Here is a 26,908-nt window from a genome sequence, read left to right as displayed (position 1 = left end):
CTCATGATTCTGGACCCAAGGCTGAGGGTCCACACGGCTCTGGCTTTCTTGCTGGCAGGATGGTGCAGGGCCTCAGATGGCACAGGACAAGAAGTGTGGAGCCTCTGGCTCTTCTCTCTTCTGCTTACCAAGCCATCAGGACTCAATCTTACCTCCTCCCTGTCACCCCCCAAAGTCCTACCACTAACACTTTAGTCAGACTCTCTACTCTCTTGACATGTCAGCATGCAGGACACTATATACACGTTCATGTGAGAGAGGAGGTCAGACCAGCCCTGGGAGTGAGGAAAATTCCTGACCATGGTGACCGGCATCACAATTGCCTTTTATTCTTCATTCAACAAATGTTCTGATCACCTGCTGACTAGGTGGAACTCCAGGGGTCCAGCTGTGAAAACAGCAGACAAAATAAATCGCCGACACCCTGCCCCCATGACATGGAGCTGAGTCTCTTGGGAGACAAATGATAAATAGGTGCAGTGCATGGCCTTCACAGGGAGGGGTGGGGACCTCCCTTGACAAGGTGGACATTCAAATGGAGGCATGAAAGGATTAATGATGGGAGTCTTAGCCCTGAGAAAGCCTAAGGGTTCTAAGTAGATGGAACTGGGGGGTGCAAAGGCCCTGTAGTAGAAACAGCCCTGGGATATCCAAAGGTTAGCTCTGAGTAGAAGATTCCACAGTCTATGCCTCCAATAGCAAAGGAAGCCCCAATCCCATCTGGGCCAGGGTGGCAAAGCATTCAGGGAGGGCTCTCTGGAGGAATTATTGCCCAGATACTTGATTGAAGGATGAGCAGAAGGCAGCCCCCACCCCACTTCCCTGGGACTTCTTATTGTCTGCCCAACTGTTTAATTAGATCATGTGGCACTCCAAGGCTGCTGTATTCTTTGCCCTCACACCAGCTCCTAGACTGAAGTCTTAGACCTGGTGGTTTGGGACATGCTCATTGAATGAATGAACAAATGTACAAAAGAACAACTTGAGCGCACAATGGAGCTGTCTTAGACTTCTGAGTGAAAATCACAGGGTATGATTTAGGAAATTCTTCTACCTAAGCTGAAGGAGGCTTATGGCAGGAAGGAAGCTATGCTTTCTCCATGTGAGGAATGGCCCTGGGCAAAGCAGTGTGGCTTGGGGACTCTGGAGACCCTAAGACTCTTGGTGATAGCTTGGCTGGGCTGGAAGAAGCTGGAGGAATGGACAAGGCTTGAGTGGCTGAATCTGGGTTACTGATGAGGGCACAGGTGTCCCTGGTGGAGGCCCACAGTGGTGGTGATCAGCCAGTAAGGGCTATCTGTGCACAGCTCCAGTGACAGGGAGCTCATTTCCCCTCCCCCGGGTTCCCCTGCACCTTAACCTTGGACATGCCACTCCTCAGTGCATCCACTCATTGGCCCCAAATGTGCCTTGGGACATCAGAAGATAGGTATTCACCCAGGGTCCCTGAGAGAAAGAGAACAGCACTGGAACGGGACAGCAGCAATGCTGGAGAGGAGACAGGGGTCAGCCTGAGACCTCAGGAACAGACTAAATAAGAACAAAACCCAGAACACTGGGTGGAGCAGGGTAAGGGATACATTTATAATTTAGAAATACAATTTCTCCACAGTCAGAGTTATGGGGCCTAATGAGATTGGAATCATAAGTGCTGTGTCTTTAATTTCTTGGCTCTTCTCCCTGAAAACTTATTCTACAAAATGTGCCTTGTGCCATCCATCCTCCCAGATGGCTTTTTAAGTGGAGCTGTTTGTTCAGAGGGAGAAGAAAAGAAGGGAGGGAAAGGAGCTCATGGAGCCACTGCAGCCCCCAAGGGAGGAGAGGCAGCTGGAGCAGCAGTGCACTGTTGCTGGGGGTAGGGTGGGGGGACTAGGGTAGAGGTTTCCAGGATGGAGACCCTGTATTCAACTAGGCCCACCATGGACCAGAATCACAGTGACAGCAGGTGAGTCACTGAGCACACTCTGTGCTGGTCCAGACACTTTAGGCTCTATCGTTCAATAGTTCCTTTCAGACTCAAGACCAACTGACTTACTATATAGGGGGAGAAACCAAGGTCCCTTGAGACAGTGCTATGACCCTGATCACAGAGCCATTGCTGGGGAGGGAGGGAGAATGGCCATCTTTGGGAAGTTCATAGGAACCTGAACTAGATTCCAGGCCCATTGCTACCTTTCCCACTCTGTTTTGCTTTCCCCTCTGCAAGACAGGCACTGGGTGTGAGAGATGTGTTTTCTTGGATACCATCCTCTCTCTGAGGCTCTGCTGCTTCCCTCTCTACATGGGTTTTGGGACAGCTATGGTCAGGATCTGGAATGTTCCTCCCAAAGGGGTATATATTAAGGGATCAGTCCCCAGGAAGCTTTTTGGTTGCTAATGGAGCCTTTAGGGGTAGGGGCCTATGTCATTGGAAATGTGCCTATGAAGGAGATGAGAGGCTTTGCTGCTCCATAAACTCCATTAAGCCCCCACCGTGATGGGCTGCCTCAATCCAGGCCCAACATGATAAAACCAACCATGAATGGGAACTTCTAATGGAAACCAAAATCAGTCCTTTCTGGTTTTTCAGTTGGTCATCTCAGATATGTGTCACAGTGACTAACCCAAAATGCATGCTTCCTCCATACCTCCAGTGGGGCATGGTGCAAAATGATGGCTAAGGTGCCCAGACCTAAATAGGGTCATGTTCAGCAGGCAGGATCACAGGGAGCTCCCGAGTTCAGTCTCAAGAGTTCATAGTCCAGCTCTGGCAGGTCTAGTAACCTATTGGCCAAGTCCCCACCCATGCCTCTAGGAATTCAAGCAGGCCCATCACCTGAGGGCGGAGAGTTTTTGGAAATTCCCTATCATCTACCATGTTGCCAGCTGCCAAGATGGCACCAGTTAGACCCAGTATCCACATTTCACCCTGAGTGTACTAGTACAGACCTTCTTTGGTTGAGCAGGAGTTAAGCATGTCTGGACTCTTGCAACCAACAATCAGATCTCTGGTCTGCTTTTCAGCAGAGGCTGCTTATCCAAGGAAACAAGGGGACAAAAAGGGGTTGGGGATTGGGCTACCCACCATCCTGGTGGGAACTTGGGCAAAGATGTTTCTTGGCCTAAATGGTGGCTCAGTTACTGTGGATTTGCTCTGTAGTTACCTGTGTATGTTTGTGTTTATGTATGTGTGTGTACATATGTGTGTACTTATATGTGCCCAAACTGTACTTGCTAGCCAGGGCTCCAGCACATACTCATTGAATACTACTGTGTGTCAAGGGTAGTCTAGGCACTGGAAAGCCAAGAAGGGGAGAGACAGGCTTGGAAGCTGGTGCAGCAGGTGTGCAGAGAGCAGAGAGAGAGGGGGAGCATGGAGATGTTCCATGGAAGAGCAGTGAGGGCAGGTGGATTGAGCCACTACTTCTGACTCCCACCACAGAATGCTTCCTGTCCCTGTTTCCAGACCATCAAGATGGACAGACAAGGCTGTAACTAGGTGATTCTGTCCCCCCAAAATCAGGCACCACAGGCCAGGCTGTGGTTGGGGCAGGTAATTTTGTTGGCTGATAGGGCTGTAAACTTAATCAGGCCAGTTCAGGAAAGGAATGGGTGCCAAAGGCCACACCCCACGGTACCCTGATCCCACCTGTGGTCATCTGTCCTGAGGAAGTAGGAGAGGACTTGGGCACTCAGTGTCCAAGATACTCATCATGGCTCCTGTAGAAGAGAAAACCCCCACAATCCTCTGAGTATCTGACAATCGGATCAAGCAGTAAATGATGGTGCATGTAAATGAGGTGCAATCATGCAGCTATTAACATCATGCTTTTGAGGAATTTTCAGTGGTGTGGGGAAATGCTGATGATATATGGTGAGCTTTAAAAAATCCTGAATAGCTGAATAAATTGTACAATTCCCAGTTACATAAAATTCAATATGTGTAGTTAAATATAGAAAGGAGGGGAAGGAAAAGAAAAATGGGAAAGGGAAAGGGAGAAGGAGAAAGAAGGAAAGACTATGAAGATGGCAGCAGAGAAAGACAGGGAGAAGGAAATGGAGATGATGGAGGAGTGCGAGAGGAAGGAGGAAAAGAGGGAGAAGGAGCAGGAGAAGAGGAAGGGAGAAGGAGAAGGAAGAAGAGAAGGAGGAGAGGGAGGAGGGTGAAAGGGAAGAGGAGAAAATAAAGCTTACAGAGGAGATGGAAATGAAAAAGGAACAGGAGAAAAGGAGAAGATGTCTTCTTTGCACTGAGTACATGCTATGTGCCACATGTTTTTCCTCATAGTATCCCAAGAGGAGGAAGCAATGTTTATCCTGCAAAAAAGAACCATGAGACATGGAGAGATTAGGTAACATGTCTTACATCACAAAGCTGAGACACTGAGTCTCAATTTGAACTCTAGCCAAGCTGGCTTACACCTTCATATTTGCTTGGTAAGAGGAATTGAGTCAAGCAGGGGCTAGGATATTGGCCTGTAGATTCAGGGTTATTCCCTTAGGTGGGAATCCCACTTCCAGATGTGGGGCTGGGTCAGTGTCTCGGAGATGTGTTCTGGGTAAACAGTGGAGGCGGTCTTGGACCTCAGTCTGTTGCACCTCCACTGTGAGTGCCTGGGCTGGGAGAGCAACTGGCCTGGCCAGAGACTATTGGAAGTCTGGGGAACATTCTTTCCCTAAGGCTCCTAGGATCCATCTATACATCTGCTCCTAGGGAGGGGGAGGACTTCCTCAGTGAGCCAGCCGGTTACTGCATGGAGTGCCAGGGACTCCAAGAAGTAGAGTCCCCTGTGTTAATCCATGTATCCTCCAAAGCTGGAGCTGCTTAGTGTGGGGACAGATGGCCTAGAGAATGCACACAGCCCAACCTGCAGCTTCCCCAAGCTGCTTCTGCATTAGCATCTTCTGAGACAAGTGACGGTGAGGCAGGAGGAATCATTCCTCAAGGTCTCTCCTGAGTCACTAGTGAGCACCTCTCCCTCTAACATCTGGTCTTAGCCCCTCTCTGCTTTGCTCTCACCTTGCCAGCCAGTGCCCCTGCCTGCTGAGGTTCTCAGGAGCAAGAATGATCCCTCTCAATCTGTCCACTTACTACTGTCCCTAGATGCCCAGGGTTTCATCTTCTCCTCTAGTTACCATTTAGCTGGCTGGGGTCCTTATAGTCTATGCAGATAGAAACCATGGGTAGGCAAGAATAAGTTCTCTTGGTGCTAACAGCCTGAGTCCTTGCAGTGACCAAGGCCTCAGAGCTGGACTGATAGAGTGATATCCCTAAGCCTTGAGAGCTAGTGGCCAGAGGCAACAGTGAGCTTTAACCATCAGTGGCCCTGGCACACAGCAGTTCATGTAATTCTCAGCTTCAATAACAGTGGGCAGCCAGCATCTGGAGCGAATGCACCTTCTGGTTGTTTTGTTTTTGCATAGGACTCAGGCCCTGGGACCCTCAGCCCTACAGTGACAAGTGTTATGGCTCTCAGGACTAGGATGCTAAGACCCTTGGCTCTGAAGGCTTTGGCTGCTCCCTGGAGCTCTTCCAGTGACCTGGGACTACAGTCTCCTCTCCTCCACTCTCCTTTACCTCTCCTCTCCTTTTCTCTCCTCTCCTCTCCTCTCTTCTCTTTTCTCCCTTCCTCTCTTTTTCTCTTATTTCTTCTCCTCTCCTATTCCTCTCCTCTCATCTTTAAGGTCTCTTTCTTCAGTCTCAGCAATCTGCCCTCTCTTGTCATCTTTCTACCTCAGCTGTTCCTTGCCATTTGCTCTCTGAAATGCTTTAACTACCCTCTCATCACTACTAGCTGCTGTTGTTTCTCCCACCTCTGCTGCTATCTTTACTACCATATTGTCCTGCTGACACTTCCTTTGTCCTCTCATTGTGTTACCAGCTCAACCTGCACTACTATTGATAAACATCAAAAATAGGCAAGAAAAGAACACTTGAGAAAAGCCTTTCATTGGGTCTTACATTGTAGCAATAGAGGGCAGCACAGGAGATATCTTCTAGCTAGTTCAAAAAGTGAGTAGAATTACCTGCTTTTATAGCCAGAAAGATAATGTGGCAAATGAAGGGCTGGCTGTGTTTACAGCAATCATGACACAACTTCTCATGCAAATGAAGAACTGTTTGCATCAATCACAAGCCTTCTGCTGGGCCACCAGAGGTGGCATACTACTCTGGCTTAGGTAAAAATGACTGCATGGCCACCTAGAGTTCAATGAAACAGCTATGACTAGGTCAATGCCTTCTGGAGCTAGAACTGTGCTTCTGCAGCAAGCAACTGTGGTTGCTGTGTAGCTTCTTCGAGGTGTCCTTTGAGTGTTCAAAGCAGCTGCTCTGAGAGCATGAGGGTAGCATGGCTGGCTGCTTGGTTGATGATCCTCCATTCAAGACAGCCAGAACATTGGGAAAGTGTTTAAGAGCTGTTAACAGGAAATCAAACTGCCCTGGCCCCAGCATCTTAGCTTATTTAAGGAAAAAATAAACATTAAAAGGAGTGTTTCCTATAAAGCCTTATTCTTAACAGTAATTTAGCAGTGCTTAACAGTGCTCTCTTGCTTAACCCTTGCCTCAGTTCCCCTGTGGGAGCTAGGCCCCTCTGTCTACCTCCCTCTCATCCCTGTTTGTGTTCCTAGATCCAGATGTTCTGAACTGAATGGAACAGGTGGTAGTGACTGGGGCAGAGTGCTAAAGTTTTGAGGAGGGAGACAAAAGGGTTTGGAACACTTTTCCTGCCCCTCCTCCCTACCCATTTCCTAACCCTTTTTGGGGTTACCTAATCACAAGTGTGCACTGTGTACATGTGTCTGAAAGCAAATGTGGGTTCAGTCCTTCACAGAGCCTCATTTCCTAACCATCCTCCACCATCCAAAGAGGAGTCATTTTCAGTCCCATTTCCAGAACAAAGGCAACTGAGGAACAGAGAGCTGCTGTTTGCTCCCTGGGTTTGGGCTATATAGGCATGGTAGCTAGGCTCAAAGCCATGTGTGATTGACAAGGAATCAAGGCCTCTTTCAAAAAGAGAGGAATCTATAATCTCTGGATAGGGATGGAAGGCCAAGGAGTGGGATGGGTTAAAGTACAAGCACATGTCCAGGTGATGCCTGAACTACCCTATCAGTCCTTCTCCAGGGCCTCTCCCAGCTTCCTCCAAACACTCCAATGACAGAGCAACTCGGCTACCTCCAACCAAGACAGGCTCTGTCTCTATATCCGCTTCCTCTGATAAGCTTCAGTCTTCTTTCCTTCCTATATCCATCAGTCAGATAGACACAGATACCATGCCAGGTTCCAGAACCCAGGGACACTGCAATGAATAGGATCTCTGTTTAAAAGAAATACACATGGAGTCAGATGAAGAGAGCCAGGGGTCCGTGTGTGTGTGTGTGTTTGTGTGTGTGTGGGGGGGGGGGATTATATTGGGCCACTTGTGGCTACCATGGGGGAAGCAGTAGAAGGGGAGGAGCTTCTCCTCCTTTGGGTGATACATGTCCGCTCAGCTCACCTGCTCCACAATCCAGCTCAAGTCAACTGGTCTGCCCTGAGGGGTCTCACCCAGCCTTCCACTGCCTTAGCCTTAAAGGGTATTCGTCTTTTGGCTGCTGACCCTGTCACTGCTCCCCCCATAATGGCCCTGTGCCTTGACTTCTCACATTGGCCACCAAGTTTGTGAAGCCAATGCGAGCTCTGTCATCTCTTCCCTCTGCCAGAAAGCTCATTGTTTTTACAATTTTAAAATGCAGAGAACAGGCAATGGCAACAATTCCACAAAACTCACTCAGAATGAAAGCATTTGCTCTCAAATCAGGGCACCTCTCCGCATATCAATCTTGAGCGCCCACACAAAGAGACAAGGAAGCTCCCTCCCTTCATGGCTTCTCTGTCTGGTAGGGATGCAGGTCACACTCGGGGGCCCACAAGGACTTCTGAGTATTATGTACACCCAGCCTCTGAGCCTAGTGTGATTTTCTGTTTTAAGCAAAAGAAAACAAAAGCTCAAAATCCCCCTCAGTTCCGGAGACCAGATGCTCCTAGCAGAGGAAAAGAGGCCTGGCTGGTGGGGGTGTTAAACTCTAACCTCTCTCCCCCACCTTGTGAGCTCCACAGAGTCCCAGTTACCCAGAAAAGATGCTCCCACCCCACCAGCATTTAGAGGGCACATATGTTGCCATGTGGGGGGTTCCTTGTAGCCTTGGGGGAAGAATCCAGGTCTTGGCAGCCATCTATGCAACTCATTCATTAATTTAGTCATTCATCTGATGGAGAATGACTGAACCTCCGCTGTGTACCAGGCCAGGGATACAGCTTCTGGCAAAGTAGATCAAACCCTGCCTTCAGCCTCCCAGCCTGGGTGTCAGGAAACAAACTCAGTGTAAGGATGAAATCCATGGAAACTGGAACCTGCGGCAAGGCTGGCACCAGAGCAATGCAGGTGGAGCCATGGGAGTCTGGCAAGTGCAAAGATGTGCCCTACATTCCAGCCCAGCAGAACCCCTTCACCAGCCAGAGTTACTAATTCCATATGACCATCCCAGCAGTTTGGGCCTCTATCTGCATGGCAATGGACCACCAAAATAAATGGACCCTCCTGCAATACATGATTGTGATATTATCTAAATCAGAGGAAAATTGAAGGCTCCTCACACTGGTATGGAGCCCAGGATCATCTCACCAGTAAGGGGGAGGGTAGCACCTATGGATTCGCCATCCTCCTCTCCATTGGAGCAGCAGCTAGGAGTGACCACAGGACCCCACACACTGGACGACCCAACCCAGAATCCAGAGCGAGGTTTATTTTTGGTCTTTGAAATGGCACACCTCTCACGGAACTAGAAAGTCACACAGAGAGAGATGTGGCCCTTTCAGCAGGTAGAAAGTGCTAGTTTCACCCAAGAAATGTAACCCCAACTGGGACATCCGCATCCCTATGACCAGGCTGGCTGGAAACAAAGCAGGAAGGGCACAGCGGTCCCTGCCATTATTGTGCTAGATTCACAAGGGGGAAAGTGAGTCCCAGAGAAGCCCTGTGATCTGTCTAAGGTCACATAGCTAGGGATGGCAGAGCAATGCCAAGCCTGTCACAGAAGCCTCTCTTCTCTTCCACCTCCTCATTTCCCCATTTCCCCAAGCTGAGAATGGATTCTAGTGGGCTAATGGCCTCACAGAGGGTTCCTTGGAGGGGGAGGCTAGGCCTGGAGGACACACTGGACGAGTCTGTGGAGAAGGGATGGCCACACGTCTACTCCCAGAATCGGGATCCTAAATAATGGGGCAGAAACAATGGCCAAAGCAAGTTTCCAGCCTTGGTTTTTCTCATCTGAAAAGAACTGCTCCCTTCACAAAGCAGCTTTCACAGGCACCGGCTGGAAAGAGCCCAGCCCCTGTGATTGTCCCTGGCTAGGGAATGAGGAAGCAGATGTCCTGGGCTCCCCAGCCTTGTGCAGGAAATCCATGCTGCTTGTTTGCCTGGGCATCCTGGAGGGGAGCTGTCACTCACCACAACAAAGTCACAAAACCACTTGATGGCTAAAACAGCAGACACCCATACGCATAGCCCAGGAGACACACAAGGAAACATCGGCTACAGTGGGCCCAGGGTCCTGCCTGCAGTCAGAGTCAAGGGATAGGAAGAGGCTCTAAGCAGACTCTGCAGGCTGAGGAGTTAGGCATTCTCCTAAAGCCTGGCCAGCTGCCCAATGGCTGTGGGGCGGGCTGGGCTTGCAGCCCTCTGAGATGTTTCTGGAGATGAAGGAGATTCGCCGATGCTGGAGTTATTGGCAAGCAAAGATGCATTTTTAACAATCTGGCCTCCCTGACTCTCACTATTTATCTCAATAAATGCCAGGGTGACTTTTTTCTTTCTCATCTCCCTTGCTATAAAATGCTCAGGGAGTATCTTGGTGAGAAGATGAAGGATTGACACCCAGGGGAAACTCTTTCTAGAGGTTTCTATAACTGCCATCAGATGTATTCTCTGCTGCGCTGAGCAGGCAGGGAGGGTTGAGGAGTAGAGAAGGATATGTAAACTGGGGCGGGAGAATGGAGGTAGAGGGGGGAGGGGACAAATATTTAGGGCATCCTTACCTTTGTCCCTCACTCCCCCAAGAGGACCCTGCCCTGAACCTCCACACTAGAGGGCCCCACTCCATCCAGCCACCCTTCCACTGCCTGCTACCCTGCACCTGAAGACTGAGTGGGGCTCAGAGATGTGCCCACCAGGGCCTATGCCTCTTCCCCTACCCTATGCTCTCCTGGACTCCCTGGGCCCAATGCCCCAGGCTCCCCTTACCTCAGGCATGTCCCTTCTCCCATGAGTGCCTGATCAGGTGAGCACCCGGGCACCAGGCACTGACATGAAAGGAATACATGATCTTGGACTTGCACCCATAATGAGCCAGTGCTCTTGGCTGAGAACAAAGGCAAAGCAAAGATCAAGGCCTCCATGTACATTCTTTCTGTGCAAGGGTCATAGTCAGCTGACTGGAAGGTCCCTGCCTCTGCCGTTCTTGGCTTTTCTCTCTTTTCTACCAGCCAGGGCTAGACAGCCTAGCAGCCCAGCACTGGTATCAGAATGTGGCTGCACTGAGGACTTGGGTGGGAATCTGCCTCTTCCTCATGCCAGCTGGGTGGCCTCTTCAAGGTTGCTCAGAGGATCCTCAGACAGACAGAGTTTCTTCAACAAATAAACAGTAAGGACAAATCCAGAAAGTTTCTAGGGAAACTCTCCCTAGAAAGCAACATAACCATATCAGCCACTGACAATGTGTTAAAGTCATGTGAGTGTTTTCCAGGACTAATCCTGATGTTCCCACAGTGGGCCCTGGTGCAGGTGAATGGCAGCGATGTGTGGTGTGGCTCTGCTCTGTGTGTCCTTGCTAAGGTGGCATCTGATAACCAGGTCCTGGCCATTTGCATGGCTGCTCTATTACTGTTATTCAGCTGCTGATCTAGAGGGCTCCCCAGAGGTCTGTTTTTGGGTAGTTCTGGGGAGCACTCCACTTCTAGAAGGATTAAGGAGTCAGTTACACATCCTCTTGGGTCTCCTGGCATTCAGAACTGGGCCAAGTCCAGTGAGCACCTTCTTTAATTCAGAAGGGGACTTGCGTCCTTCCTGGTGGTAATCCCTTTAACCTAATGACCCCCTAGGCCTTCAAGGAGTGAAATTTTCCTCTTCTGGTTGCAAATAGTCTGGGACTCTCGAAGAACAGGGTGGTGCATCCATGATAAGGACCCCATAAAATGATTCCTAAGCCATCCTAGTGATATCAACCCACATCCCTTCCTCAGGTCCCCAAGGAATGCCACTTCAAGTCCACTAACTCCCCTGTTGAAGAGGAGACTTTAAAGGCTAAGTGTCCCATGCCCCTGTCTCAGAGCACACAATGAGGCCCCCAGTGGGGAGTTGTTGACACAGTTGCTGACAGCCTGACACAGAAACACCAATGCTGTCTCTAATCTCCAGATGCTCCATTCAGACATCCATTACCTGAAGGCCTCCAGGTGTTCAGAGGAGCCACTTAGCAATATGGTTGCCACCAGGTATGCATGTGTGGAATACTGCTCTCCTCAGAGCCCTGCATGTGTTTCAAGTTCTCATTATTCTAGGACGAGAAGGTCCCCACCACTTAAGATGCAGGATGCAGGATGCCAAGTGGGTGGGTGAGCCTGGGCTCCCAGTGCATGCTGGGATTGGGCCTTGTTCCAGGTGCCATTCAGGGGCTTCCCAGAGGAGGTGATATGTCCGCTGAGGAGGGGAGAGTATTGGGTGGAACCCCTGATGGGGTGGCGAGGTCTACAAAGTGTCCTGAGTGTCAGGAGAAAAGAAGCCTGTTTGGAAGCCTGAAGCCCTAGAAAGAGATTGGGAGACAAGGACCAGGACAGGAGCATGCTGAGCCAGCAGTGGGATCCCAGGAGGCCAGCTAGGGCGGGGCTGCATTGGGCAATAAGCTGCCAAGGTTAGAGAGGAAGGATGGAGCCAGACACCGGAGGGAGGGAGAAAAGATTCCCTCAGGACATCCTTTAGCAGGGTCACCAGAAAGCCCCACATGGTCCCACACTCCCCAAGGCGCTCTCTCTCTCTCTCTCTCTCTCTCTCTCTCTCACACACACACACACACACACATACGCGCGCGCGCAGAGGCAACAACATGGCTTCTCTTTCACATCTCAAGCCAGGTGCTGGATGACCAGGATTCAAGGAGTGGTTGGTGCTTGTCATCCCTGTCCATTGCTGAGACCCAACTCAGAGGGAGGGAGGCTGGAAGGGCAAGGATGATACTGGGCATACCAGGCCCTGCTGGGAGCACGACACCCACTAGGGACCAAGAATAGACCTGGGGTGCATGGGATTGCTGAGCATGGCAGTTCTTACCCTCTCGCCTGTCAGCACTCGGGAGTGATTAGAATCTGAACAAAAAAAGCCTCATTATTCCTCCCAGGGCTGCAGTGGTGGCCTATGGAAAAAACGATGTTTCCTGCCAGATCGTCCCTGAAGATGAGTTTGTCACAGGCTGTTGTGTAAATCTGTATTTGGCCCATTTTTTAAACTGTGAATTATCCACATGATTGGGCTTCACGCGCCCTTCTCCAAACTCTCAAAATGTGGCTGTTGTCAGGAGCCCAGAGAAAAGCCATAAAACATCACAGGGGATTAGCTGGGCCATGCTGCTCTGTGTACTCTGCTCCTGTGGCTGCAAGGCAGGCAGCTGAAGGGCCAGATCAGAGGGGTCACGCTGGCCTGGTGACCTGACTGATCAGTTCATGTTGAACCATTCTAGACAGGGCACCTAAGGGATGCTCATTTACTTCTCATGGTTCCAGAGGCCTTGATGGCCATGATCAAAGTGCATGGAGAGTTGGTATCTGGCCAGGGCCCCTCCAATCCACAGATGGTGCCTTCTCACTGTGCTTCCATGGAGGATGACCCTCTGGGGCCTCTTCAGAAAGCTGAGCTGAGACCTAGAACAGGACAAGGAACAGACATCTGAGTGTCTGATAGACAGGAGAGGACAGGCAGGGCACCTCAACCACCAAACTGAGCCTGGGCCAGGAGTAGAGTCAGAGGGAGGGAGAAAAGGAGAGAAGGGGAGGAAGAGGAAAGAGTGGGAGGAGAGGGGGGAGACTACCTGTGTTCCCCCAGGGATCCTCTGTTGGCCCCTCTCTGGCTCTCTTCCTCATCCTTCATCATTTGAGTACACATCTCTTCCTCCAGGAAGCTCTCCTTAAATCCCTCAGACCCATTTGGAAAGGGCGGGAGGTATTCACAATCTTGATCTTTGCCTTTTTCCTCCACATCCAAGGTGAATATAATCACTTGTCAAGTGTACCTCCTGCTAGATGCTAGACAGGGAGTCCTAGTCAGGGTGGCACTCAGTGAATGTTTGTTGAATGAAGAAATGATGTCGTCCAGCCCAACACAACTTTCTCCAGACAGCTAACTCTCAAGCCTTCCTTTGCTAGTCTTGCCCTGAGTGTGTAATTCCCACAGTATGTGTATCTCTGGAGGCTGAGCTGCTAAGAAGTCACTGTGACAGCTTGGGGACCGAGGAAAGTCCCTACAGTCCTCACCTCCCTTCCTCTATTTCTGTCTAATTCCCTCCCTCCAGCATGGCTACCCCTTTGTTAAATTAGAGCCTGCTGGTATGATGATGAGATATGGTAATGGCTCCCACTAGAGGGACACTCTCTCTCTTTCTCGTTCGTGTGTGTGTGTGTGTGTGTGTGTGTACAGCACATGTGTGTCTCTCCCTTTCTCATATTGCTCATTAAGGCCACCGTACATCAAGCAGTCCTGTGGATGGTCACAGAAGTAGCTTTGAAGTGGGTCCACTGAGGCCACTCAGAGTCCCATTAGGAAGCAGAAACATTTCAAGTCATTTTGATGATAGGCACAGCCCTGACCACCTTGGCAACTGCAGACAAGAGACCTTGGGCTTCAGGCCAGGGTCCTGTGCCTACAACCAGGCCGTGGAAATGGTGAAGAAGGGTTGTCCTTTTAAACCTCTGGGGTTTGAAGGCACTCGCTGAAAACCAAGCCATATGAACCTCCCTCCCTCGGGCTCCTCATGATCTTTTTTTTTTTTTTTTTTTTTTTTTTTTTTTTTTTTTTTTTTTTATTATCAATTGAACATAAATTTTTTTTTTTTAACAAGGTGCTGTGCAAAGAGGGTGCAGTTACATAGTAGGGCATTGTGTACATTTCTTGTGATATCTTACAACCTGTTTTCCCATCCCTTGTCTAGGTCAGGTAGACCCATATGCAGTATACAATGTATCAAGCACATATACAGTGTTCACAGACTTGGTCTCTACTGTCTCTCCATCTCCCTTTGTTAACAGTCATATATCAGGGAGATCATGCCCCTTTGTTTTCTGTGTTCTAGGCTTGTCTCACTCAACATTATTTGTTCGAGTTCTGACCATTTCCCTGCAAATAACAATATTTCACCATTCCTAATCGCTATGTAGTATTCCATTGTGTATAAGTACCATATTTTTTGGATCCATTCATCTGTGGAGGGGCATCTGGGTTGTTTCCAAATTTTGGCTATTGTGAATTGTGCTGCGATAAACATGGAAGTACAAATGTCCTTTTGATATCTTGGGTTTTGCTGTTTAGGATAGATGCCTAGGAGTGGTATGGCTGGGTCATAGGGTAGGTCTATATTGAGCTTTTTGAGAAACCTCCATACTGTTCTCCAAAGTGGCTGTACTAATTTGCACTCCCACCAACAATGGAGAAGGGTTCCTCTTTCCCCACAGCCCCTCCAGCATTTGTTGTTTCCTGAGTTCAGAGTATAGGCCATTCTAACTGGGGTGAGGTGGTATCTCAGGGTTGTTTTTATTTGCATTTCCTTTACTAGCAGGGATGTTGAGCATTTCCTCATGTGTTTCTTTGCCATTTTTATATCTTCTCTTGTGAAGTCTCTCTTTAGCTCTTTTGCCCATTTCCTAATAGGTTTATTGGGCTTGGAGGGGCTTAGTTTTTTGAGTTCTCTGTAGATGACAGATATCAGGCCTTTGTCTGTTGCTGTGCTGGTAAATATCCTTTCCCATATCGTTGGCTGTCTTTCTATTTTGGTGGCTATGACCTTAGCTGTGCAGAAACTTTTTAATTTGTAGTAGTCCCATTTGTTGAGTCTTTCCCCTATTTGTTGTGCGCCTGGGACTCTATTCAGGAAGTTCCTTCCTGTGCCTATAAGTTCTAGTGTCTTTCCTACTCTGTCCTTCAGTAGTTTCAAGGATTCAGGTCTGATGTTGAGGTCCTTGATCCATTTTGAGTTGATCTTGGTGCATGGTGATAGGCTTGGGTCTACTTTGAGTTTTCTGCATATGGCTGCCCAGTTCTCCCAGCACCAGTAGTTGAAGAGGCTATGTTTATTCCATTGTATGTCTTTAGCTCCTTTGTCGAATATCAGTTGGCTGTAAGAGTGCGGTTTTATTTCTGGGTCTTCAATTCTAATCCACTGGTCTTCCGATCTGTTTTTATACCAATACCATGCTGTTTTTGTTATGATGGCCTTGTAGTAGAGCTTGAAGTCTGGTATGGTGATACCTCCTGCACTATGTTTTTTGCCTAGAATTGCTTTGGCTATTCTAGGTTTTTTGCTGTTCCATATGAACTTATGGATTGGTTTCTCTATTTCAGTGAAGAATGTGGCTGGGATTTTGATAGGTATTGCATTGAATTTGTATAACAATTTGGGCAGTATGGCCATTTTCACTATATTGATTCTGCCTACCCATGAGCATGGGAGGTCTTTCCATCTCCTTGTGTCTTCTTTGATTTCCCTTATTAGATTTTTGTAGTTTTCATTGAATAGGTCCGTCACGTCCTTGGTTAAGTTGATCCCTAGGTACTTTATTCTTTTTTTGGCTACTGTAAATGGAATCGTTTCCATAATTTCCTTTTCTGTTTGTCTATTGCTGGTGTACAGAAAAGCTGCTGACTTTTGTGGATTGATTTTGTATCCTGCTACTTTGCCAAATTGGTTTATTAGATGTAGGAGTTTGGGTACTGAGTTTTTTGGGTCCTTGAGATATAAGATCATGTCGTCTGCGAATAGGGATAACTTGATTTCTTCCTTGCCGATGTGGATCCCTTTGATGTCCTCCTCTTGCCTTATTGCTATGGCTAGGGATTCCAGAACTATGTTGAACAGAAGTGGGGAGAGTGGGCATCCTTGTCTTGTTCCTGTGTTTAGGGGGAATGATTTAAGTTTCTCTCCATTTAATATGATATTAGCAGTTGGTCTGTTGTATATGGCTTTTATTGTTTTGAGGAATGTTCCATCTATTCCTGTTCTCTCCAAAGCTTTTAATAGGTATGGATGTTGTATTTTGTCAAAGGCTTTTTGGGCATCGACTGAGATAACAATGTGATTCTTGATTTTAGTTCTGTTTATGTGGTGAATTACATTGATTGATTTACGGATGTTGAACCATCCTTGTGACTGAGGGATGAAGCCTACTTGGTCATGATGTATGATATTCTTGATCACTTTCTGGATCCTGTTAGCTAATATTTTATTGAGGAGCTTTGCATCTGTGTTCATTAGTGATATTGGTCTGTAGTTCTCTTTTTTTGTTGGATCTTTGCCTGGTTTGGGGATGAGTATGATATTAGCTTCGTAGAATGAGTTCGGGATTTTTCCCTCCGTTTCTATTTCGCGGAAGAGTTTGAGGAGTATTGGAATTAGCTCCTCACTAAAGGTTTTGTAGAATTCATTGGTGAATCCATCTGGGCCTGGGCTTTTCTTAGTAGGGAGGTTCTTGATTACCTCCTGTATCTCACCGTAAGTTATTGGTTTATTTAGTTGATTTATTTCTTCTTGGTTCAGTTTGGGCAGTTTGTACTTCTCTAAGAATTGATCCATTTCTGTAAAATTATTGTTTTTTGTTGAGTAGAGGTTTTGGAAATAGCTCCTTATGATTGTTTGAATATCGTGTGTATTTGTTGTAATTTTTCCTGTGGAGTCCCTGATTTTACGTATATGAGTCTCTTCTCTTCTTTTTTTTGTGAGTCTTGCAAGGGGTCTGTCAATTTTGTTTATTTTCTCAAAGAACCAGCTTTTAGTCTTATTTATTTGTTGAATGGTCTTTCTATTTTCAATCAGATTTATCTCTTCTTTAATCTTTGTAATCTCTCCCCTCCTAGTCGTTTTAGATTCTGTCATTTCTTGTTTCTCCAGTTGTTTTAGTTTCATCGTGAGGGTATTCACCTGCTCTGCTTCCATTCTTTTAATGTGGGTACTGAGTGCAATGATCTTGCCCCTCAGTACTGCCTTAGCTGTGTCCCATAGGTTTCTTTGTGATGTGTTTTCTTTGTCATTGTGGTTTATGAATTCGTTGATTTCATCTTTAATTTGATCTGTGGCCCAAGTGTTGGATAGCAGCGTGGGGTTTAGCCTCCAAGAGTGTGTATAGGCTCTGTGGTATCCTTTGTTGTTGAGGGTTACCTTTAATCCACTGTGATCAGATATAATACATGGGATGATGTCAATTCTTTTGTATTTGCTGAGGTTCTTTGTGTGGGCTATGACGTGGTCTATTTTGGAATATGATCCATGGGCTGCTGAAAAGAAGGTGTATTGGGTCTCTGTAGGGTGGAAGGTTCTATATAGGTCTGTTAGATCCATTTGGGCAATGGTGTTATTTAGGTCCTCAGCTCCCTTACTAATCCTCTGGGTGTTGGATCTGTCTCTTGGAGAGAGAGGAGTATTAAAGTCACCCACTATGATTGTGTTTGCATCTATCTTGCTCTGTAACTCTGTGAGAATTTGCTTGACATATGTCGGGCCTCTTTTGTTCGGTGAGTATACATTTATCACCGTGATGTCTTGATTCTGGATTTTTCCTTGTATCAATATGTAGTGTCCTTCTTTGTCTTTTTGAGTGGACTTTAAAGAGAAATCCAGCTTGTCTGAGATCAGGATGGCTACACCTGCCGTTTTGGTGGGTGCATTTGCTTGGTAGATCTTGCTCCATCCTTTCATTCGAAGCCTGTTTTTGTCCCTTGCTGTAAGGTGGGTCTCTTGTAGACAACAGATGTCAACTTTTTGCTTGCGGATCCATTCTGCCAGTCTGCTCCTCTTGATCGGGGAGTTTAAGCCATTTATATTTAAAGAGATCAAGGATAAGGGTGTTTTTTCTCCTTCCATTTTCTTGTTGGGCTGTTTTTTCCTGTTGTTTTTTTTTTTTTTTTTCTTCTTGTCTTTAGTGAGCTTGTGTTTCTGCTGGACTTTGGCTATTGAAGTTTCTTTCTGAATCTGTCTGTGTGTCTTTTACGATCTCTGTTGGGTGGGCTTCCCCTCTTAATATTCGCTGTAGGGCTGGTTTTTTATTCACATACTCCTTTAGCTCCTCTTTGGTGTGGAAAGATCTGGTTCTCCCTTCGAATGTGAACTCCAGTTTCGCTGGATATTTGATCCGAGGTTGTAAATTGTTATTCTGAAGTACTTGGATGGTGTTCTTCCACTCACTTCGAGCTTGGTAAGTTTGTGTGGATAAGTCGGATGTTATTCGAATCCTCTTCCCATTGAAAAAAGTTTCCTTCTTCGCTTTGGCTGAATTCAGAATTTGCTCTTTAATCTTGAGGTCTGTAGTCTTGAATATTATGTGCCTTGGGGTGGTTTTCCTGGGGTCTGGCCTGCCAGGTGTCCTATAGGCTTCGGTTACCTGGATGGGGTCCCCTGTGAGATTGGGGAAGTTTTCTGCAATAACTTTATTGAGAACATGATTAAGCCCTCTGCTCTGATATTCGGCTCCTTCTTCTATTCCAATTATACGCAGATTATATCTCTTGTCTTTGTCCATTAGTTCCTGGAGTAATCTTCCCTGAAGCTTCACCTTTTCTTGGAGTGTGGTCATTTTCTGGTTGTTGTCAGCTGCTTCATCGTCCAGGCGAGAGATTCTGGATTCCATATGGTCCACTCTTTGTGTTATGGTTTCAATTGCGGAGTTTATGGATGTCAGAGAGCTATTCATGGTTGTCATATCAGCTCTGATCGTGGAAATTTCTTCCTTTAAAGAGTTGTATTTTAAATCTATTTTTTCATGCATTTCAATTCTCAGGGTGTGGAGATTTTCTTTAAAGGCGGCTTGCATTGTATCCATTTTTGCTTCCATTTCTTTAAACGAGGCTTGCATTGTATCCAGTTTTGCTTCCATTTCTTTCTTGGCTTCCTGGGTGTCCTTCCAGATTTCCGCTCTAAACTCCTGGAATTGTTTTCTGATTTCATTTCTGACGGTTTCGATCATTCCTGTTAACATGTCCTCATTTGCTTTTTTATTCTCCATCTCCTCTCCAGTCGTGCTGCTTTTTGGAGCTGGCGAGTTGGCTTGTCCTTTGATGAACTGAGTTATGTTTCTTTGTGATTTGCGCATCTGGAAGTCTGTGTAGTTCTTCCCTCCCTTCTGAGGCTTGGGAGCTTCAAGGAAACCAGCTATGAATGGGCATATCCGCCTGCATCATGTGTGCCCCGCCAAATCCATGCGTCTCCTCATGATCTTGAAGATAATGTCCAGAATCTCCGAGAGTTGCCTGGTTGGTAAATAGTTTGAAATCACGTGGTGTCTTCATCCCCTACATGCCTTCAACACCTGCAAAGTCTGGCTCACAGCAACTATGTTGTCTGTGAGGGGAAGGAAAGGAGGGAGTAGGCTTCCTCCAGAGAAAAAAGAAGATAAATCCACATGGTTAACTGCACACTGCCTGTGGCATTTGACTGCGGCTGTGCAGGCTGATGGCTTCCAGCGCCAAGCCCATGACAGACGTCCATCTTGTGACAGTGGTGTCTGGACCATGACAGGCTGAGCAGCCACGTCTTCCTGAGGAGATTAGGGCAGACATCAAGGGGAAGGTGACAGCCTTTTGAGAAAATGAAAGGTGTCACGAGGTGGGAGAGAAGATGCCACTGCAGATGCCCAGCCCTAGCAAGGTGCCTGATATGTTAGAATCATTCATTTTATAATTAGGGATGAGGATGCAGAACAGTGGCAGAGGCCCAGGCCGGAAGTGCCTGGGATCAGCGTGAGGTTAGATGCCATGCTAAGGGGAGCAGATGGGCTCACACGAGGGAGCCCCACACAAGGGTGTCCCACTGCTCCAACAGTGACCCAGCTCTCACCTGTGGAGTCACAGAGCCAGTGACTTGGGAAGTTCCTGCTGGCTCTAAAATGCCGTGAGTCAGCAAAGTCATTGAGTCAGCCATGCAGTGACACTAATTGGATGACAGCTAATAGACCTGTTTGAGTGGAAGCTCCACAAACAGCTGGAGATTTTATGAGAGCCTAGAAGGAAGTTGGGAACAAGTCACAGATTGCAGAGCAGTGCTTATGGGGGAGACTAAGCCTTAGGAACTGCCAACCAAAGGCCATCTAGGTGTGCAGCCCCCCTCCCCAGCTTTAATTACTACCTGGCAGCACCTTGACTTCCCCTGGCTTCTGCCAGGGATTCTCAAGTGGCAGATCAGAAGCAGCTGCCCAAGACCAGCCCCAAAGGAAACTCAGCCATGTCCCCCCCCCCTCTTTCTCTCCCCCACACTTCACACCCAGGTGAGCAGGTGGCAAAACCATCTCATCCCATGGGTAGGAGTCCTTGATGCTCCCAGCAGTTGCTAGGAGCCCTCTGAAGAAAGCAGACCAATGAAACTTCCAAGTGCTAGCTTTCCTAGATAACCGCAAATACTGAGAATGGGATCCCAGCTCCTCCTCGGCAGGGCAAGGCTTTGGAAAGCTCTAGCAGAGAGAGAGTTTAATAAAGTCATTATTTAATATAATAAAGTCATGTAACCAGAAGGAGCATCCTCAAGCCACCCCAGGTAGTGGACCTCTCTCAAGGAAGCCCCTTTGGACTGCTGAAGAAACTGAAGCAGAAGGAAGCCATACTCTCACCTGATGGCCGATCCCAGCCTATCAGCTTTCAGCCTGCACACTCTTCAGGGCTTAGTTTACCTGATGGGGAACCAAGGAAAGCAGGGTTCTGGGGTGCAGGCTCCCTGGGACTTTCAAACTGTATCCTTGTAGGGTCAGGATCCAGGGAAGTGAGCATGAATCCCAGCTCAATCATGGCTCTGGGAGATGGGACACCAGTTCCAAGGTCATGGTCCTCTTGGAAGGACTTAAGGGGGAAACAGAGATTCAACACAGAACCAGTCCTCAGTGAATGTGGCACTCTCCCTCACTCTTAGTTATGGAGGAAAGCCTGACACCCTTACGATTTCATGAGATGATGTTATCTTCCCTAAAACCCAAAGCTAGACTGGGAGCAGTAGTGCACCTCCATAATCTCAAGGTCCTCAGGAGGCAGATATTAGAAAGATTGGAGTTTAAGGCCAACCTTTACAAGACATTCTCAAAACCCCATCTCAACCAATAAAAGCTGGGTGTGCTGACTGTGCCTGTCATCCCAACTACATGGGAATTTGTAGATAGGTGTATCACAATCCACCCTAGCCCCCAGGTTGGTGGGGGTAGGGAACACAAGACTACCTGAAAAATAATCTCAAGTTGAAAAGAACTGGAGTGGTAGATAGAGTGCCTGCCTAGCAAGTGTGAGGCCCTGAGTTCAAACCCCAGGACTGCAAAAAGGAACTTTGAATAAATAAAATAATCCCCTCAAAGTATAAGGGCACAACATGACTAGAGCTGATTTCTCCTCCAGGTGGAGTGGAGAATAAGTCTAACTGAGAGCCCAGATCTCATTCCCTTCTGCTTTTGGTTCTGCCCTCTTCATCTCCTCTTTTCCTGGGGGCCAGCTCGTGTGCAATGGCGCCGGAGACCCCCAGAGGCCCAGTCCTTTGGGGGGCGGTGGTCTCTGCCCATAGAGGAAGTTCGGTGACATCACTTGAGGGACAGCCCCATCAGCCAATCATTAATATTCAATTAGTCCCTCCTCTTCCTGCCTGCCATTACCCTTATAAGCCCTTCCCTGAGTAAAGCTTTTTGAGACTGGTGGAACATCCAGAACCGGCTCCCCGAGATTTCTGTCCTGTGTCTACTCCGGACACGTGAGTGGGGACGGGAGAGGTCTTGGCATCCTTTCTCGACTCAGTGTAGCCCGTAAAGACACGCTTTGTTCCTTCCGCGGGAGGGGCGGGGTGGGGGGGGGGGGGTAAAGCCCAGTGTATTTTCACAATTTGGGATTTAATATCTCCCCGGGGTGAAGCGGGGAGATGGAGTCTTGAGCCCCGACAGTCCATCAGGGTGGAGATCCAAGGGACCTCCTAAGGGGCGGCCTACATCTACGTCCACGGCCCCCAGGACCGCCTCTGGGTTCATCACCCGTGGCCATCTTGGCACACACGCGGTCGGAGGCGGGAGTCGGGGCTGGGCTCCAGACCCGGAGAAGGCAGGCGGGGCTAACAGCCACACCGCCCCAGGGCTGGAGAAGAGGCAGGCCAGCTAGAACAGCCTCTTAATGACGAAGGGCGTCTGAGCAGGTGTGCCCCACATTCTTCAATCCTGCTGCCCCAAATCTTAATATCGCACATCCACATCGCACATCCACCCTGAACAGCCATGCCCATCCCTCACAGTCTACATAGGATGGAATGCCCACCAACATCCCAAATCCAGACCCACATACATGTCTACCTCCTACATTGTCCACAGCCATGGTCACGCCCTCATCTGCATCCCATATCCTCAACTGGTGCAGATTTTAAACATTCTCCGCACACTTTAAAAATAACATTCCTCCACTGACTCTAAAAGTAACACACGCTTACTATGGAAAACTGAGGGGTGGGGGAGATGAGGATCACCCCGGTTGAACGTCCTCACTCAGCCCCTGTCAGCACTCTGCTACATTTCCAGCACCTGCACATCAATGAATGCACTAAATAAGGACCAGGCCCTGTTTATATATAGCAAAGCGGAGGGAAATCATAGGACTCACTATTTGTTTTGTACTTTGCCTTTCTACCAAATCTCATTTTTGAGCTTTTTTTCTTGAATGGGGAAATTATATTTTAAAGAGAGACTTTTTGTTTTTGTTGTTGTTGATTTATAATATTTTAAAGTTTCCCATAAGCTCTCTAAATCTGCACCCTCTGACGTGGTGGCCACTACTCACAAGTGGCTGTTGAGAATTTGAAATATGACTGATCTGAAGGGAAAGGTGTCAAGTATAAGGCTTAAACCAGATCTGGGAAACTTGGCATTAGATTTAGCTGGCAATGACATCTGTCTCAGAAGACTTTTGATAATCTGACTTGTGAAGAATAGTATCTGCACTGTCCCTTAGCTTTTCACTCAAGGCTAGCACTCATCCACATGAGTCATAGCTTCACGTCCAGCTTTTTGGTGGTTTACATGTGTAGTTTATATTACATTTGGGTGGTGCTGATCTAGAAAGATCCATACGGTGTTAACTGGAGGCCATGGTGGACAAGACAGCCATGACCTTGCCCTTTTGGGGTTCATTGGGACCCCATCTCCAAACAGGAGGTACAGAAGCAAAGCTGTCAGAGAGGACTAAGCCCAACACTTAGCGGATTGAGTGCAGCCTTTAGCGAATTAATAGAAGGTGTTTCAGTTGAGGGGGAGTCTGCAGTTTGGGGAGAGAAAGAGAAGGCTTCAAGGTGGGCCAAGGGCTCAGGCCCTGGGAAGAGATTTGGTTCTTGATGATTCTTGATGTACTAAGAGCCAACAGATTCACATCTCACAGTGATCCATGACATATAATTTCATGCATCCTCTTAAGAAAGGAAGAGCAAGAATTAGGACTCAAGATCAGCTCTGTAATTTAACATTATCTAGAATGAGAAAGGAAATCATAATAAATTACCCATGTAAAAAGCTGAAAATTACCAAAGCTATCACGCAATGGAGAAAATAGCAGCGTATTTTAAAATTAGCCCCAGACACCCCTCGGCAGTGTGTCCCTTGCATTTGCGGCTTTCTCCTCTCCAATTTCATCATTCAGGCCGATGATGTTACACCAGCCTCGTCTGCAGAGGAAGGAAACTTTGCTTGGCCCCTGCCAGAGTTGGATAGAAATTGATTTTTTTTTAATTACTGATGGTTGAGAAACATTTTATTTTCATCATCACATTTTATTTTTATAATATTCTATTAAAGGGCTGGGGTATGGCCTAGTGGCAAGAGTGCTTGCCTCATATCCATGAAGCCCTAGGTTTGATTCCCCAGCACCACATACATAGAAAACGGCCAGAAAGGGCGCTGTGGCTCAAGTGGCAGAGTGCTAGCCTCAAGCAAAAAGAAGCCAGGGACAGTGCTCAGGCCCTGAGTCCAAGGCGCAGGACTGGCAAAATAATAGTAATAATAATAATAATATTCTAATAATATCCTATCAATCTTTAGGACCTAGTCAAATCTGGGAAAATGTCTCAAGTGTTTTTTTCTTTCTTTCTTTTGTAGAGCAGCAGTGAGCTTTCAGGACCTTGTGAAGTTTCTTGAGCCACCAGGAAACCCAGTTAATCCTTGGATTGTCCTGCTGGCTGACCATACTATTGGTAGCTGTGGAAGAGGTGAGGCAGAGAGCAGCCAGCTCTGCAGCTAAAGCTACCCATAGACAGCCTCACACTTCATAGCCTTCCTCTGGGGTAGCAAAGCCCCCCACCCTACAGTGCTCCAAAGGGGATCTGGGAAGCAAATGTGTCCCTTTGGGCTGTCCAGAAGCAAAGGAGATGCATGAAACAAGGTAAAGCTGAGAATGGTGGGCAGACTCCAACAATGCTCAAAATGTGTCAGCTTAGGGGAGAGGAAGAGAAGCTTCAAGGTGAGCCAAGGACAAAAGTCTGCCATTCTACAGCCCATATTAGACTATTGTTTGCTCCCTTCCCAGCTGCCTCGTCATAACCACTTAAGCAAGGCACTGGTGGGGCCTGAGGACAGGAGCTGAATCAGCCTCCTGCAAATCAATAGGTGCTAACTCCTGCCCACAACCGGAAATACCTTTCACAAGGCACTGCTGGCTGGCTTCCCCCTGTGGCTCTGAGCCAGAGTTGGAACAGTAAAAGACATCGATTTCCCACGACCCGGCAGGGAGGCCAAGGTCAAGGCAGTGAAGGGGATGGAAGAGCAGGAGATGGTGGCACCATAGAATTCTGGCTGCTGTCCCCCACAGCATTTCTCTGCTGCATGGCAGGTGGCTCTCTGAGTAACAACAGATTTGTATTTCATGATGACTCATTAGGCAAAAGATGAACGATGCTTCCTGGAGCCTCTGCCAACTGACCACAGGTTGGTAGGAAGCCTGCAAAGATCCTACTTAAATTAGGCAGCTGCCCCCAGACACTGGATATACAAACACAGAGCACCGATCTCCAAAGTGATGCTGAATTAGCAGCTTCAGTTGCCCTCTGCCATTCACCTTTGTGAAGAGGGACCTCTTGTAACCAAGGATTCCTTCTCTGGGAAATGGAGCACAGAAATGGAGGGACAAAAGGTGAAGAAATGTAGCAATGGTACTCACTACATACTATGTTGAGCATGAACTCTATAAAACTTAGAGATGGGGGGTATGAGGGACAAGGTAACAAACAGTACAAGAAATGTATCCAGTGCCTAACGTATGAAATTGTAACCTCTCTGTACATCAGTTTGATAATAAAAATTTGAAAAAAAACTTATAGATAAAATGGAAGGGGAATACTGGGAGAGAGCAAGGGAAGGGGTGGCCTTGTCCGAAAAGAAATGTAGTCTTAGCTGGGCACCGGTGGCTCATGCCTGTAATCCTAGCTACTAAGGAGGCTGAGATCTGAGGATCACAGTTCAAAGCCAGTTCAGGCAGGAAAGTACACAAGACTCTTATCTCCAATTAACCACCAGAAAACCAGGAATGGCACTGTGGCTCAAGTGGTAGATCGCTAGTCTTGAGATGAAGAGCCTCAGAAATAGTGCCCAGGCCCAGAGGTCAAGCCCCATGACTGACCAAAAAGAAAAAAAGAAAAGTAAAAAAAATACTCTTTACTTGACTTATGTAACTAACCCCTCTCTGTACATCACCTTTATAATACAATAAAACAAATTGAAAAAATATATCTGGAGCATGGCTTGTTTTCCAGAATTCAGCCAGAGGCAATCCTGCAGGCCCCCTCTTGGCTTCTATTCCTCATCAGGTAAGGTGTCTTCTCTGCCTCAATCACAGCCTTTACCTGCAGTGGTCCACCAAGCCCCATTCTCCTCTGAGGCCCTGGGGCTGCCCAGCCTGGTCCATAGGACAAGGTCCAGCTCCCACCACATAGCACATGAGGCAGGGAGGTCTCTCTCACAGGAAGATTTGTTACAGACGCACCCCAGCTTCCTGATCTGATGTCACATTCAGCCCTTTAATGTGGATTCTATGATCCTCCAGCCCATAGCATCTGGAAGATGCACCACAGAATTCTCAGTTCCCCAAGCACGGCCTGGCTGACAGCCCCAGCACCTGCTTACCAGATGCATAAATTAGAGCTGCTTCTTAGTCAGCACCCGGCATAGTGCCAAGTCTATAATCTCCCCCCAATTTGTCTCTCCAAAGTCCTCAAATGACCCCCCATTATATAGAGAATATTATGAAGATAATTATATAGAGAAATAAAGATCCCAAGGTTTACACTGGCCACCTAGTGGCAAAGCCACATAGGAACTCCATGGTGGCTCTGACCTTTCACCACCTCACTTCAGTGATGCTAAAACACAAACCTACTCACATTACACCACGGAGCATCTGTCAATCTGCTTCTGCCATCAGAGCCCCTAAGGGTAGACTTCCTTATTTCTATTCTAGTCTCTCCACAGCTCAGGACCTAAACGCTTCCCACTCATCCAGTGCTGAATGCGTGGGGAGGTCCTGGCTAGTGGTCCCATTCCAGTACTCTCAGCTCTTATGGATAGATGTAAGTCATCACTGGGTGAATGGGACTCTGAGGCCCATGTACCCAGCAAGGCCACCTAGCCTTGTTCTCCAGTACTGATGCTCAGCCGCAC

General features: G+C 47.7%; 1 long non-coding RNA gene across 1 annotated transcript; it reads right to left on the bottom strand.

The window, feature by feature from the left end:
- Positions 1-12,842: 12,842 nt before the first annotated feature.
- On the bottom strand, positions 12,843-20,249 carry LOC125354437. The gene is made up of 3 exons (XR_007211489.1): positions 20,101-20,249; positions 13,099-13,305; positions 12,843-12,931 (listed from the first exon to the last, which is right to left on the bottom strand). It is a non-coding gene; the product is annotated as an uncharacterized LOC125354437 (long non-coding RNA).
- Between the last annotated feature and the right edge of the window lie 6,659 nt (positions 20,250-26,908).

Source organism: Perognathus longimembris, chromosome 7 (genome assembly GCF_023159225.1).
Source record: "Perognathus longimembris pacificus isolate PPM17 chromosome 7, ASM2315922v1, whole genome shotgun sequence".
Lineage (NCBI taxonomy): Eukaryota > Metazoa > Chordata > Mammalia > Rodentia > Heteromyidae > Perognathus > Perognathus longimembris.
The sequence above is the reverse complement of the archived record's forward strand: the minus strand, read 5'-3'. Positions and strand labels throughout refer to the sequence as shown.